At 53.1% G+C, this 16368-nt stretch overlaps 1 protein-coding gene across 3 annotated transcripts in view; it reads right to left on the bottom strand.

Moving 5' to 3' along the window:
- JCAD (junctional cadherin 5 associated) overlaps positions 1 to 16368 on the bottom strand; it is a 113214-nt gene that overhangs the window by 16945 nt on the left and 79901 nt on the right. The gene's annotated exons all lie outside the window — the stretch shown is intronic.

A 16368-nucleotide genomic window follows, 5' to 3' on the forward strand; every position in this document is an offset into this window, starting at 1 on the left:
AATGAGCCAGCCACCTGGCCCTTGTGCAGCTCTGGAAGCTCCATCCCTCCCCCAAGGGCTGCCCACTCGCAGCCTGAGAAATGGTGCGGAAGACAACCCACTTAAACATGGTCAGCACCTGCTGGCTACCGACTCTGAGAGTCTCCACCAAGCCCGAGGGCAAGCCGTGAAAACCACGCCTTAACAAAACGTTCCCATTGTCTAACCAGCTGCCATTGCGGCGGTGCCAACACACGGTGACCCCCACCTGTGCTCAATTGAACGGTTTGCAGTGACTGGGGCTCTGGAAACAGATCATCGGGACTTTCTTCCGAGGCCACTCTGAGCGGACACCAACCTCCAACCTTCTGGTCGGCAGCTGAGCCTGTTCACCAGGTGCACCCTCCAGGAATGCACGGTTGTCCTAGACCCAATTAAGCCAACCCACCCCCGGACGCCGAGTTGATTCTGACATATAAGGACCCTATAGGACCAAGTAGCCTGGCCTCTGTGGGCTTCTGAGGTTGTAACTCTTGGTGGGAGCAGAGAGCCTCGTCTTTCTCCTTAAGAGGGGCTGGCGGATCCGCACAGCTGACGCGGGTTAGCAACGAATGTGGAGCCCACTGGAGGCCCAGGTTTCCTCAGACCCAGCTGAAGGGAAGGTAAAATCAATCACTGAAAAGTAAGCCGACGGTGAGAAGGCTTTGTGTACCAAAACCCCAAACCCAGTCGATTCCGTCCATTTGCTTCTGGCTCATGAGACCGGACAGGGCAGAATGAAGCTGCTCCCTTGGGTTTCTAGGCCTGGACATCTTTACAGGAGTGGACAGCCTCTGCTTTCTCCTGCTGAGTGGGCTGGCGGGGTCAGCCTGCTCACGTCATAGTGAGCAGTCAAAGAAACACCATTCCCCATCCGCACGGTCTTGTATGTTTTTTTCCCTAAAGTTCCCAGCTCTATGGAAGAAACAGCACTAGGTAACTCATGCTAATTGGCATATGGCTTCACGGTAAACATGCAACATCTTGGGCGAGGTGGCTGAAATCCCAAAGTGCTATTTGCCGAGGTGCGTGCTCTGTGCGTAATCAGAAGAAATATGAAAAATGACAGAAATAGGACAAGAAGAACGCAAGCGGGCTATAAAAAGCTCCTCTCCTAGAGAAGTAAAGTGGTCAGGTTTCGGTGGACTGAATCCAGTTCCCTTCCCTCAAATGGGGCACGATTACCTTGTATTTGTTAAAACCACCATTTACACTAAATCAAAAAGGCTAAGGAATCTGAATTGACTACTTTGTTTCTTCTATGATGCAAAACACTCAAATAGCAACTTAGGGAAAATACGAGTCATCTGGGAACATGCCTGGCATCTAGGAAAGAATATAGCCACGTGACAGAGAAACGCGACCAAGCATTCTTTTTGTTATGTGTAAGAGAGAGCTCTATATCAAAATGTAGTTAGACATCAGGGGGGAAACCCAGCCTAGTCCAGAATAAGTCCATAAGTCCGATACTAGTCCCTAAACCCCTCTTCAGACTCACACAGCCACAAGCAATGATGCGAAATGCAGGAAGGTCACAGGCCGGTGGGTGAAAAGTCTTGTGGACCCAATGGCGGTGGAAGCATCACAGGGCTGGCGTGAGTCTTCCAGTGGCTCCCCAGAAGGAAGGTGAAGGAGAGAGGGGGGGGGGGAGGTTCCCAGGACCCTCCTATGGGAAGGTCACGCCCACAAGGAGGCACCCTCAGGCTGTGACCTCATTGATAGGTCGCATATCACCCCTATGCTGTTATACCTTCAAGTTGACATGAAATCATGTAACTACCACCCCTAGCATGAGCCAGGCTCTGACAGACGAACAGGGGCCCCACATGCAAGCTGTTATTGACAGTCACAGCAGCCCCAGAGCACAGAGCCTAAGCGTCCACAGGCTTCCCCTGGCTGCAGTCCTTCGGGAAGCCAATCTCAAGCCTCTCTCCCAGGACTCGCTGGGTGGATTTGAACCACTGGCCTATCAAGCCCTTAATCGCTACGCCATCAGGGGATTCCACAGGTCTGTTGCTACAGTACATGTCTACTCCAGACCAGTTCCCGAGTGTGACTGTGAATCTACGGGCTTCCCTGAGCGAGCCGAGGTGGACCCAAAGCCAAGACTATGGCCGACTGCCCTTGAGGAAAGTAGGTGAGTTTTTAATGTTAATGTCAACAAAGGGACTATCTTACAAAAACATGCTGAATTCACTATGACATGGTGGGAAAAGATAAGGAGAGCAAGGTGGAATGCAGCAGCCTCAATAAATGGTGTTGACAAGCTCGCTGAGCAAGCACGGTCTCTATTCAGGGTTCCTGCAGAAAAGCCCCGACGGCACACTTGCTAGCCGTCCCCTCCCCACCTTATCCCAGGAGAGGGATGGGTGCCAGTGAAATCACTGATGGAAACAGTCTGGGAAGTATTTGGGAGATGAACGTGTGGGAGTAATGTGACTGCAGAAAGAGGAGCAAGTCTGTCCACAGGACACAGAAAAGCCAACCGTGAGAGAGAGGAGCTTTGTCACGTGACTCCTGTTTTGCCATGATAGATACAAAGGCTTCCTTCTGTAAAAGACTAGGAGTCATGCTCAGAGTGGCGATGCCTGCACTGACATTTCGGCCCTGCTGCGACCCTTTAATACAGTTCCTCATGTTGTGGCGACCCCCCCCCCCCACCATAAAATTATTTTCATTGCTACTTCATCACTGTCATTTTGCTACTGTTAAGAATCAGGCGACCCCTGTGAAAGAATAGTTCAACTCCCAAAGGGGTCGTGACCCATCGGTTGAGAACCATTGCTAGGATGATGCTATCTGAGCCTTTGAGGCTCTGATTAACCGCCGGGCACAGAGCTGCCTAATATGGTGCCCAGAGTGGGCAGCAGAGAGACACGTGGCTTAACACTGAACTCAATGGAGGGGTGCTGCTGCCTGAGTGGATGACTGGACTGGGGGCTCCGGAGTGGCACGTGCCATTGATTGTTGAGACTGCGTGACCCCGCTCACTCCTCCATGGCCTGGTTCAAGAGTCCCGGCAGTTATATGACTATCCGGAGGCCCCGGTGGACACCTAGGTGCCCTGCTGAGGCAGTCAGTGGCAGTCCTCCAGTTTGCAGGGGGAGTCTGGTGAGCGCTGTGGCTCCCAATGGTCCACCTGCCTGGGATTCTCCTTCCGGAGTTGGCTGGCCACTCACTGCCCTTCACCCAGTCTGTGCCCTTCAGGGGCTGCTCCTGCTTCCAGGTGGGCCGGGCTTTCTCACTCAGACGGACAGACAGGTGGTTTGGATACAGAAGCTGTGCAAGGCTGTCTGTGTGACTTTGATAATGCCATCCTCCTCTATCAAAGCCTTTTGGCTGCTGTGTTGGCAGAAGCACAGCTTGGTGTACTCGGTAGCCGCCTGGTGAAACCCCTCGGCCCAGTGTTAATGAGCACACAGGGCAGTGGGTGGGCAAAGGGAAAATACAGGACCGAGAGGGGAAGGCGAGAGTGTGGCTGTCAGGTGGAGAACGCCAGCCCAGAAAGGTCGCGCTGCTCTGAGAGCATCGATGGGTCCAAACCCCAAACCAGATGCGCCGGCTCCCTGGCCACCGCTCATCTCGCTGTGCCAACAGGGCGCCACCATCAAAGGCTGGGCATCTCTATGCACAAAGCCCCCTCCCAACCAGGCTAGCACGCCATTGCCTCGGCAGAGGTGGGACTCAGAAACACAGAGACCTGGCTGGGCTGCGGGGACACTGCTCTGTGGGCCTGCCTTCCACCATCTCAAGAGAACGACCATGAACAGCCAACAGTGGAGATTCGGCCGAAAGAAAGTCCCGGTAGACTGTTACGGCAGAGTCTCGCTTTGCTGTCTTTAAAAAGCCATACACTTAATAAGGGGTCTGGAAGAGGAAGCACAATTAACCACTGGAATTTGTAAATGACACTACATGTAGACTCGGGATCCTGGGGAACAAAAAAAAAACGATTCACATGCACCCAGGTTAGCAATGTGCACAGAGCCGGCTGAGTGGGACTCCTGGAGGGGGTGAGGGTGGGGGCACCTGCTGACTGTGGCGCCTGAAGCCACAGCTACCAGAGGTGTGCGAACACCTTGGCCTTGGTGGGGGCCCTGTAGAGCTCGGCCCTGAGTTGACTGAGGACCACCCCCAGGAGGCCTCTCACAGCAGTGGAACGCCCTGTGCCCCGGTACTACAACATCTTGAAAGGCTGACGTCTACTAACGGGCATGGCTCTGCGGTGGTTGCCAGCAGCGTGCGGAACCGTCTTTAATAGGCTTTGTTTTACAAGGTCTTGTAAAAGACCTTTCCTGTACACGTAGCACGGCCAGGGACTCCCCGCAAGAGGCCTGCTGCACGCAATGTGGTCTGGGGCTTATGCTTGCTTGTTGCAAATTTGTAAATTCGCTGCTGGTGCTCTTGAAATGCTGACCCGGTTTACAGGCTGTGGTGAAAATCCTCATTCAACAAAACAAGGGCCTGGGAAACCATCCAGGGAGAAGGGACTGTCTGAGGTTACACCCCGCTCCTGTGACCTAACCGCTGGGGGTGGGGTGGGGTTCTCCCCTTCCCCATGGAGACCCGGGTTCCATTCTCGGCCAGGGAGCCTCACGCAGCCCCCACCCACCTCTGGAGGGTGACCTGTTGCTCTGATACCACACAGGTCTCTGCAGAGGCTCCAGACTGCGGCAGTTTAGAAAGAAGGGTATGGCGGTCTATTTGGGGAGAAAGCCAGGCTTATAAACTCTGGCTCATGAGGGTCTGATGCTGTGAGGCATGACTACCGCCGCCACCATGGTGGTAGACCATTAGAAGGGAACAAGGCAGGAGGGGGCAAAGAAAACCCACCAGGAAGAGAGGCAGCAATGCTGTGGGAAAGAGGAATATAGGACAGAGGGGAGGGCAGGCGACGACGCTTGGTGGAGAACCACACAGCGGCAGGCCACAGGCCCCGTGAACTGAGCTGGCCATCCTCCGTGGAAAGTGCTCACATCTGTGGGGGAGGCTAGTGTCCTATCCTTCTGACCAGGACACCTAGGAGTACAAGCCCCAATCTCTGAATCGAGCCCAGTGCATCAACCAGCACCGCCAGTTGTCGGTCACTGCCATAAGCACCCACGGGTGTTGACAGTGGGGCTGGGCACCTTTGGGTTCTCAGGGGCTGTGTGTTCAGAAGCAGATCACCAGCCTTTCTTCCGCGGAGGCGGTGGGCAAACTCGCACCTCCCCCCTTCTAGTTCACTGCCCTGGTGCTGGGCGGGGCTAACCGGAAGCACTACACGGGAAGTCGAGGCGTGTGCCTTAAACCACACATCTTACACAGTAACCACAGTGGCAAGGCCACATCGATGACCTCGCATTTGAAGGCGATAAGTCACCCCAGAGTCATGGTCCTTCAGCAGGGGGCTGCCCAAAGGGGCGTGTGCAAGTCCTCTACCCACACAGGTCCCCGGAGAGACACACATGTATCTGCAGGAGAGATCAGCCGGCACACCGTCAACACCACTGAGGAGGAGGCTCCTCCTTAGAGCCACCAGGGAAGCCACCCCTTCAGGCAGTGTCTTCCCCAGGGAGGGGCCTGGGGAAGCAGTAGAGAAACAGCTGCCTACCCGGGTCACCCCAGGAGAAGCAGAGGCAGACGCCCTTCTCCCCTTCCCAGCACAGTACCTTCCCACCTGGCTCACTTAGTACAGGCTCCCAAACAGCGCTGGTGTCCTAGCTTCTGTCACAAGGACAAAATGGGAGTGGTGGGAGGGTGTGTGTGAAAAGACGGTGCCTGGCGCCCCATCTGGGGAAGCCTAGTGGCACACAGTCAATTCCCAACAGCAGCTGGGTTCAGTCAAACAGAACCCTATGGGGTAAAGACCTGGTGATCCACTCCTGCCGATCCCAGCCTGGGAAACCCTAGGGAGTATTTCTGTCTGACCTACAGGCCGGCAGGGAGGTGGACTGGACTCACCAGCACCCAGCAACAAGGGACCACCTAGTGGCCCATGCTTCTCGTCCCAGCCAGCAAGAAGCAGTGTGGTCGAGCTGTTCTGGAAGCATGTGTGCCTGTCTGCCCTGGGGCCAGGCTGCCTCGGTTTGCCCACCAGCACCACAGCTTTCCAGCTTAGACTCGGCGTCTCTTTCCCAGTTTCCCCACCGGTATTGAGAGGATGGTGATCATGCCTGAAAACCACAGGGTTTTCAAAGGCTGGTTTCTGGGGAGCGGACCACCAGGCCCTTCTGCTGAGGCACCTCTGGGTGGACTCAAACTTTCAGTGTTTTGGTACACAGCCGAGCATGCTGACCATGTGCAGCACCATCCCGGGATCCGTGTGGGAGGTAGTGTGGAAGGTCTTGTGCCTCTCGTACCCCATGGTTCAGGGTATGCAGAGCCCCAAGGGAACAGAGGAGAAGAATGGGGGGGTTAACCTTCCCTGCTGATTATTTTAGATCGGAATTGCCACTCCCTAAGAGTTGTAATCAATAGGGCTTGAAAATAACAGGAAGTAATGATAGGGCTGTCAGAACACGGAGGCCACTCCCGGTACATGATTTTGGTCTCTAAGGAAAAGACTACACCCGGTTCCATAATGACGGCATGGGCAAACTGACAGTTTATTCCGGAGCACAGCAGGGAGAGCGGAGCACTGGTCCATCCTCTCATGTCAAATGGGTGAGGGCAGGTGGTTCCAGGACTTTTGGGGGGGTTTGTTTTGGTTAGTTGTAAGGATGGATCAGTTGAAAGAGCGTCCGGGTGCAGTACAGACATTGCCACTACAGACAGGAAAGCCAACAAATGAAATATCTGTCCAGGTCTTTCTCACGTCCCATCCATCCACGTGATTGACTCCCCCACGGCACCTCACGCACGTCGAGCGCTCACTTCTCCGGTGGGCAGCTGACGGCCACTGTTCCCGGGCAGGTCAGCTTAGAGGCAGGTGGATTGGATGTCTGAGGCATCCCCCAGTCACCGCATCCCACCGATGAGAATGCACGCTCCAGGAGAGCTAAGAAATGGCCCCAGGTCACAGAGCTAGTGTGCACCCATGCGCCACACAGGCTTCAGCCTGGGCCCACGGGGCATCATCAAGAGTCCTGAGGGAGCGCCCTCTTCTGAAGTGAGGGGACTGAGTCCCCAAACCCACACAGGTCTTTCCTAGGTCCCTCAAGGCCCCACCTGGTGTCTCTCACCTGAGGATGCCCTCGCTCATCAAAGACAAACGTCTCACCAACGAAGAGTGTGCGCAAGAGCCACTCTCCCTGGGTGGGGCCGGGGCTGCCAAGAGAGATGAAGTTCCTGGCTGGGCTGCGCTGATGTCCCCAAGCTGACTTTGGACTCCTTGTACTTCCCGTCCTGGGCGTCTAGAGAATCACAGTGATGGGTCAGCCTGCTCTTGTTGCAGGGAACCGGCATTGGTCAAACAACAGTGGAAGAAGCATGTACAGGAGACAGGACCAGCACACACTCCTGGAAGGTTACGTGCTTGTCAACAGAGAACTAAGCGGCTCCGAAGAGGTCACTCGGTGATGGAGCGGAGAGCTGGAGGGCTCATCTCCCCGAGGGTTCGCCAGCCAAGACGTACATCCTTCCCTCTGTGAGACACAAAACCTGATACGGTTGGTTGAGTTGATTCTGACGCCAAGCGACCCTACAGAACAGGGTAGAACTGTCCCTGTTGAGTTTCTGAGACAGGAGCTCTTTATGGGAGTAGAAAGCCTCCTCTTTCTCTTTCTCATGAGGATCGCCTGGTAGTTTTAAACTGCTGACCTTGCAGTTAGCCTCATGGGCAACCACCGTGCTACCACAACCCCCCCCCCCCCACCAGGGACCCTATAAAACTCAAAACTCACTGTGACCCCCTGGGGGTTCCAGAGACAGGACCTGTTTACAGGAATAGAAAACCCAGTCTTTCTTTCAGGGAGCTTCAGGTGGTTTTGAACTACCAACCACAAGCCCAACTCTTAACCACTACACCACCAGGCTCCATACAGTGACCCTGTAGGACTGAGTAAAACTCCTACTCAGGATGTCTGAGATTAAATCTCCATGGAGACAGACAGCCTTATCTTTCACCCCCAGAGCAGCTGGCCAGTTTGAAGGACCGACCTTGAAGTTAGCAGCTCAAACTCTACCTTTTTCTGTGAAGGGCTCCGAGCAGCATAACTCGTATGAGTCCCTAGGTGGGGTGCAGTCTAGCACCAACAAACCATACAGCATATACAGCATTCCTCTAGTTCTTTTATGCCTCCTCCCCCCACTACCACTATCATGACCCCAGTTCTACCTTACAAATCCGGTTAGACCAGAGCATGTACACTATTGAGAGCATGTTAAGAGCTCTCTTGACATACAGAATTCAGGACAGATAAACCCTTCTGGAACAGTAATGGGAGTGTCCATACCATAAGGGTAGGGGAAAGGTGTGGGGAGAAAGTGGGAAACAATCACAATGATCGACCTATAACACACACACCCTGGGTGATGAACAACAGAAACATAGGTGAAGGGAGACAGTGGATGGTGTAAGATATGAAAATAATAATAATGTATCCTTTAACAAGGGTTCATGAGGGTGGGAGGGGAGGGAAGGGAAGAAAAAAATGAGGAGCTGATACCAAGGGCTCAAGTAGAAAGAAAATGTTTTGAAAAGGACAATGGCAACATATGTCCAAATGTGCTTGACCCAATGGATGTATGGATTGGTAAAAGAGCTGTTAGAGCCCCCAGTAAAATGATTTAGTAGAATAAATTTTAAAGGAGTCCATGAGTGGTACCGTTAGCACGCTCACCACTAACCACAAGGTAGCAGGCTTAATTCCACCTAAAGGCAGCTTGAAGAAAGCCCTGGGGATCTATTTCCCCCAAACCAGTCCCTGGAAACCCATGGGCATTCCTGCGGTGGCTGAGTTGGGCAACCAGTTGGGACTGAGTTGACAGCAAATGGCTCAAAGGAGAAGGAGCCTTCCACGGAGAGACTGGCCATGGGGGGCAAGATATCTGTAGCACAGCCGCCACCTGGTGGCCTGGGCCTGTGTCCAGGGAGCCAGCTGCCTCTCACTACCTCACAGAGGGAGCTTCTGAAAATTCACAGACCTTCTCTGGGCGTTACGTTACGTAGACGTGTGTGAGTTGGGTTACAGCATACAGTTCAGGGTAGCAAAAGTGGGGTAAAACCACAGAAACCAAACCGAAAAGAGACACACACACACACACCCCCACCCCTTTGTTATTGGGATCTCAGGTGGGGGGTGTGTGTGCATATGAGCATATTCTGCTTCTCACGGGAAGGATGGCAATTGGACTCCGTTCGGGGTGGGGATCCTCAGAAGAAAGGCCTGGCGATCTAACTCCAGAACCTCAGCCCCGACAAAGGCTAGAGACACAGGGGAGTCACGGGTTGGAACTGACCCAGAGGCCAAGAACAACAGAATGAAAAGGAAAGTAACTTCTGCTGTGAAACAAGCAGCCGAGGGACACACACTGTTTGGGAGTTCATCATTTCAGAAAGGGAAAGAGAGGCGCAGGACCACACGCGGCATCTGGAGGGTTCCTCTTTTGGGGGACCTGAGCCGGAGCAGCGAACGGCGTCTGAGATGTCACTGCTGGCTCAGCTAGGAGCCCGGTCCACAGGGGACCTTCGCGGATCAAACAGCAGCCGCCCCCAAGGAGGGCCCCAGACGACATCAGAGGCTCTTCTCCATCGCCAAGTCTCTAATTAGCCGCAGCTGCCACTGATGACAGCAGATGATTACCAGTCATTCTCGTGGCTAGCTGACAAACATTGGGACCACCATTCCTGCAGCCGAGCAGAGTAGACTCCAGTGTGGTAGGCCGGGCCAAGTCAAGCCACTGTTACATAATGTTAGTTCGCAGCTTCCTCTGATCACAACCTTGCAAAGGAAACACCTTAAGGAAGCCCCAATGCCTGATTACAGGCTTTTGCATATTTTCACGGGAGCTCAGTTTTAGCCAGCTGCAGCGACCTGCACTTGACAAAGGCAGCTTCCTCCAGGTACAGATAACACCTAGCATTTCCCCTCTGCCCACTTCCTCTTTTTCAATCTCTGTGTGTGCATGCATGCATGAGTACATGTGTTTAGGCAATCAAGCCTCACAACTGGACAGTCGGTGCATACATAGATACACTCAAAACTAGATACACTTGGAAATTGGAAACATCATCTTTCATGTTGCCAGAAGGCGACCAGGGATGGCACGTTTAAAATACACTTAGTGAAACCAACTGTTCTGAAAGGGAGCACATGAGAAGCTCCCAGGCGGGGTGGGCGAAAAATGTGGAATAAAATCCCAAATCAAGAAATAGACAAGGCTTTCTAGCTGGACGGAAACCTGTAGAACCCCCCGATGGCTCACCATCGCCATCTGCTCCTGAGACCACGCAGGAGAGGCTCTGCATCTACATAGGTGCTCAGTGGCGTAAAGGACTTAAAACGTGAGTTAAGCCCAGTCTTTAAGTCATAGGAAGGGCCCAGGTGGGACACTGGTCATAGCACCTGGCCCCTATCCACAAAGTCAGTGGTTGAGCCCCTCAGTCAACCACGCTTCAGGAGGAAGAGGCTGTCTGCTTCCTTAAGTAATGATTGTCCAGCCTGTGGGACGGTTCTGCTGTGAGTCCAAATTGACTTGATAACAGTGGACTTGGTTTGGTTGGAGTTGTGGAATGAACGCTCCGTGAGCCAGATGAGAACTTGTTCCTGGTCAGCACTAGCCAGTAACAGTCCCCCTCGCTGCCTCTGGTCACATCTGGCCCTGCCTGCTTCCTTCCCCATCTGCCCACCGGCAGTGATAAGGGTTGACCGCCACCAACCCTCTTGGAAACATTGACCAGCAAAGAGCCATGGACAGTACTCCCCAGGGAGCTCAGCAAGGACACTATCACAGAAAGTCAGTCACCATCGGCCAGTGAGGAGAAGAGGCCGCTCTGCAGAGAGGGTGCAGAAGGGCAGAGATACAGAGACAAGTGCCAGCGTAGGGACGGCGGCAGCGTAGCAACCGTGACCAAGAGAGACATCAAGGGGAGGAGGCTTCTTGACACCCTCCTTCCTCGGTCCCACCCGGGCCAGCGGCCTTCTTTTCTTACCGACGGAGGCTCCATGTGCTTCCCCACTGGGGCCTTTGTGTCCAGGTGGGCTCCAGCCGCTAGCGCTCGAGAGCTCTAGAGAGGAAGAGCCCCAGGTACTCTTCCGCCTGCTTAGAGTTGTGCTGAGTCTCGGCCAGTCTAAGTTCCTCCCCAGCAGTAAGCAGGGAAGGTCGGAAGTATCGAGGCTGAAAAGAACTCAGGAAGCCGGAGGCCCTGCTTCTGAGTGGAGCCTCCCCGACTCGCTCACACGGGCCCTCTCCCTGGCAGAAGCTTCACCACTCCTCACCCGATCCTGGCCTGGCAGCCTGATGCCACCACCACTGCTTATGAGTGGTAGGCTTGATCAACTGGGTTTAGTTTGTAACCAGCTGGGCGTCTGTTAAATGGAACGGTCTATTTTAGGAATTAACAATGTCCAAAATGAATTAGTTATGGCGCCAGCCTTCAGGAAGCTGACAGTGCTGAGGAGTGGCTGCTGCCTTCCAATGAAAGGAACCCGGAGAAGCTGGTGAATGGAGGCCTATCAGGGCAAGCTGGGGCTTCAGGCAGGGGGACGGAAGGCAGGGGCACCCCTAGTGCTGTGTGGTCTGCATACTACATCCAGGAAGGGCTTAGCAGGAGAGCTGGCCCTGAAGCCATGCCCACCAGCACACTGGGGTTTGCACATGCAGGCCATGGGGGTCCTGGAAGACCCCATGAAGGAGTTCTCTAGATAACCAGGAAGGAAAAATACCACATCCATGCAGACAGACACACAAGGGCCTTTAGAAAACATGTGGGAAAATGGAATTAAAAGATAATGGGTTTTCTTACAAGAAACTTCTTAAGACCCCTCAACAGTTGTTGATGTGTGCTGCTGAGTCAAATTCAGACTCCTGGCTGCCTTACAGGACAGAGTAGAGCTGCCTCATCAGGTTTCCTAGTCTGTGCGTCTAACAGAGGCAGGTAGGTCACCAGCTCTTGTGGCTTCCAGAGTCACTAGGGGAGCTCGAACTGCTGACCATTTGGTTAGCAACTGAGTGCCTCCCAATCGTGCACCACACACACACACACACACACACACACACACAGACAAACAAACACAGAGAGACGGAGACTGAAAGAGGTAGAAGAGAATGAGAGAGAGCAAGAGATTTGTGTTAGTTTGGGCACTTTAGAGAAACAAATCCACAGAAACTCATGATAAGAGAGAGGTTTATATAAAGGGTAAGTGCGCATCAAGAAAACACCCCAACCTAATACTGCCCAAGCCCACAAGTCCAATATTAACCCATATGTCCAACATCAAGTCACAAAGCATTCCTCCACCTCACAAAACAGACACAATGATGCCGACTGCAGGAGGAAAGCCGAGTCAGTGAACGTGTAAGCATCTCAGCGCTGGCAGGGGTCTCCACGTGGCTGCTCCAGCACCCAAGGCTGCATCGGGGTAGGTCCATGGGGCTTCTCCTTGGGGATATCTTGCAGGAAATGACCCTGGTCAGCTGAAGCAGAGAACTAGCTAAGGCAACTGCACCCTGGTCAGACCATCACAAAGCCAGAGACCCAAGAACCAGAAAGGTAAGGCTCACCGAGCATTTATCACTCTGCCCTTCAATTAACCCCACATGTGTTTATTGGCCAGGTTGGCACAATAAACTAACTACCTCAAGATTTCCTTTACCCAATTGGGAATTGGCAAGGAACTGGCTGCTAATGTGATTACAGGAGCTAGCGCTTCCAAAATCCTTAGATCAGGCAGGCTTGAAACTCAGGCAGGATGTCTTTGTTACAGTCTTGGGGCAGAATTCCTTCTCTAGGAAACCTTCGTTTTTGCTCTTAAGACCTTCAACCGATTGGATGAGCTCTCTTCCCCGCAACCCATTATTGGGGGGAACCCTTGACAGCATCAGCTGGTTGTCAGTATTCATCACATCTACCCCACACCTTCACAGCAGCACCCAGATGAGGGTTCGACCCAACAACTGGATGCTGGAGCCTAGTCAAGCTGACCCAGAGCCTCAGCCATCACAGCCCTGGGAGGGAACTTGCACGCCCAGGACTTAAGACTCCCTTCTGTGCTTTGACGGCTTATTAAGCTATCGTCTCCAAGAGACATGCCAACACTTAATTCTGGAAAACAACGGCTTGGTTAACTGGCATAAACTGCGCCCAAAGGAGAAGTGACTCGACCTGCCTCCACCACGAACACTTTGGAGGGAGCGCTTTGGCAAGTTCGTTAGCCCTTTCACGTCTCCTCAAGGCAAGAGTCTCTCTCTCTCTGTCTCTCTCTCTCTCTCTCAACTTTATTGTGTGGCGGCAGGCTGCCCTCCGGTGGGCTACCCACTCAAGGTGACCCCAGATACAACGGGGCCTGACCTTTGTGATCAGGAGGGTTTTCCCAGGCTGATTTTTCAGGTTGGGATCACCAGGCCTGTCTTCTTAGTGGGTCTTACTCTGGAAGTCCCACAGAAAGCCGCCCAGCAACAACACAAGCCTCCATGGACAGATGGGTGGTGGTGGCTGCAGACGATGGAGTGGCGGGAACTAAACCCAGGTCTACTTTGTAGAAGACAGAACCTTTATCATGGAACCCCTGCTGGGTCTCCTCCCTGTCACAAGTTCTCAAAACCACTCGATGTAGTAAGTCCAAGCAGTGTCTTCAACAAGCTATGAAACAAGTATACTTCGTGCTGGGAAACCTACCCAACGCACCATGCCTGTGTTCCTGTGTTGGTTGGAAATATTCTCCTGGCTATAAAACAGCCGCCAAAGCCATCACCAAACCCCAGCTCCCCCTGTACTACGGAATGGAACTGCTCTATAGGTTGTCCCAGGCTGTCCTCTGTGTGGACATGGACTGCCAGGTCTTTCTTCCACAGTGCTACTGGGCTGATTCTAAACCCTAACCTTGGGTTAGTCATGGCATGCACCTCCTGGCTATCACTGGCTCTTGAATAAGAAACACTGGGGCTCAGGTGATGCTCACTTTCAGAGGAAAAAAATAAAGCAAATGCCGATCATTCTCACCAGAGAACCTTAGGGTTCTCTTAAGGAGTCAAACCTCTGTGTGGCTGTCACCTAATCTGGTGTCAATTTAAGGATTAAGAGTGTAGGGGTGGAGTCTAGGCTGTCAATCTGGAGATAGCCAATGAGACTTCTGTGTGGGCATGGCCTTCTCCTGAGAATTCTAGGAAATCTGGTACTTCCTCCTTGGGGGCGGAAGACACTTCTCTCTGTGTGCCACTTCCTGGGAGACATTGCAGAAGACAAGCCACATGGATGCAACCAGACCTCGGAAGCTGGAGAAGCCATAGAGAGATCCCTGCCAGCGCCGAGATGTTTCCAATGACACTGGATCCAAAGATAAGGTGACCAGATTTAAAGCGGGACACCATTGACTGGGGGCAAGGGGGTGGGGGTGGTTCTTGATTAAAAATTTGGTCTATATGGACCAAATAGACCGTTCCCTAGCTTGCCGTGCATTCTTTCCAAAAATCGGGACTTTTTTAAAACGCCAAAAATGGGGACTGTCCCGCCAAAAGCAGGACATCTGGTCACCTTAAAAGACTTTCTACCCACTGGCCTGTGATCTTCTGTATTTGGCGTTATTGCATGTGTTTTGTGAGTCTGAAAAGGACTTTATAGATTGATATCAGAAATATGGGCTAATATCAGACTTATGAACTTGATCTGGGCTGGAATGTTTTCTCAATGTTCAATTGCTCTTGCATATAAATCTTTTTCTTATACACATATGTGTGTCCATGATTTGTTTCTCTAGTCTATCCAGTCTAACACACTCTGCTTGTGGACAAAATCACTTCCCACTTAAATTGCATTGAACCATGTACACACCTCAGTGTTGTGTGAGGCACTATAGGATGTAATTCTCAGCTCCCACAGGCAAGAAAGGGCCACAGCTACACTGACAGCCACGCATCCTCAGGCCGTGGAAGGTGGCAAGTGAGATGGCCAGCCCAGCACAGAGCAAATACAGCAGGACTTCCCAGACGTCTGTGCCCCTGCACTCCTGGACAAGGCCTCCTGTGGGGGTGGGGTGTAGTTGGAGGTGGGGCAGCATTGCCATAGCAGCCAATAGCCGCCAGGCTACCTGGATACCCAGGCTTGAGGTCATTCTCTGGCCTCTGAATTCTTCATCTAAAAAGTAATGACGCTGCCATCTTGCCTACACCTCAGTTACGCTAACATTCAGCTCTTAGGACCTTCCAAAGCACCCTGACTTCCATCTTCTGGGACAGGCATTGGGGGTGGGGTGGGGTGGGGTGGGGGTGAAGCAGAGACGTGCCTGTGGAACTCTGAGCATTGTCCCAAGACGTGTGGACACCAAGAACTGCAGGGACAGAAGCCCTCCTGACCTTCCCAGCCACCCTGATGGTCCCCAGCCCTGGATGGCAGCCAACAGAGGTCGTTGCCTGGGCAGGGCAGAGAGGCCACAGCTGGGGGCGGGGACCTGGCAGCGGATCCTGTATTCAACATTAGCCAGGGAATGGCAGACTTCTCTCTCTCTCTCTGTCTCTCTCTTTTTTTAACTTTGCTCAACTTGCTGCCATTGAGTCGATGCTGACTCACAGTGACCCTATCGGGCAGGGCAGAACTGCCCCTGTGAGTTTCTGAGACTGTGTCTCTTGACAGCAGTCGACAGCCTCATCTTTCTCAAAGAAATCTAACCGGAAGGATCATTAGAAGTGAACGTCCCAGCCGCCGGACTCACTTTCTTTGGACATGTCTTCGGGAAAGGGCATTGTGTTTGCTAAAGCAGGGCAAAGAAAAGGCGGGAAACCTGCAATAAGATGGGCTGACCACACAGCTACAAGCAGGGACGCAAACAGGCCAAGGACCGTGAAGGGGGTGCGAGACCGGGCTGTCATACCTCACGTTGCCATGAGCTAGCGCTGACCCGACAGCCTCCAACTCCCACCACCACCACCACAGCAGGCGACCGCCATTGTCTGCACGGACTTTTTGGTTGCCCGCTTCCTTCTCTGAGGACAGGCCTCTGCTCTGGTTGGCTTTCCTCGTTCACTTCCTGTCTGCTCCCCAGTGAGTAACCCTGGCCCTGCCCTTCTTCCCCAATCCGTGCCTGGTCCCGGCATTCGTTAAAGAACAAACACGATTTTGCGACGTGATCACTGAGGTTTCCTCCTGGTTCAGACTGCTCTGGTGAGCACTGAAAGGCCCTTCTCCCATGCTGGTTCAGTGGCAAGTTGCCTAAATTGCCTTTTGGGTTTTTTTTGCTTCCTACCAACAATGCAGCCACCTCCCTACCCCTCACC

Source organism: Echinops telfairi, unplaced genomic scaffold, assembly GCF_000313985.2.
Source record: "Echinops telfairi isolate 266 unplaced genomic scaffold, ASM31398v2 ScPeMD7_31;HRSCAF=116, whole genome shotgun sequence".
Lineage (NCBI taxonomy): Eukaryota > Metazoa > Chordata > Mammalia > Afrosoricida > Tenrecidae > Echinops > Echinops telfairi.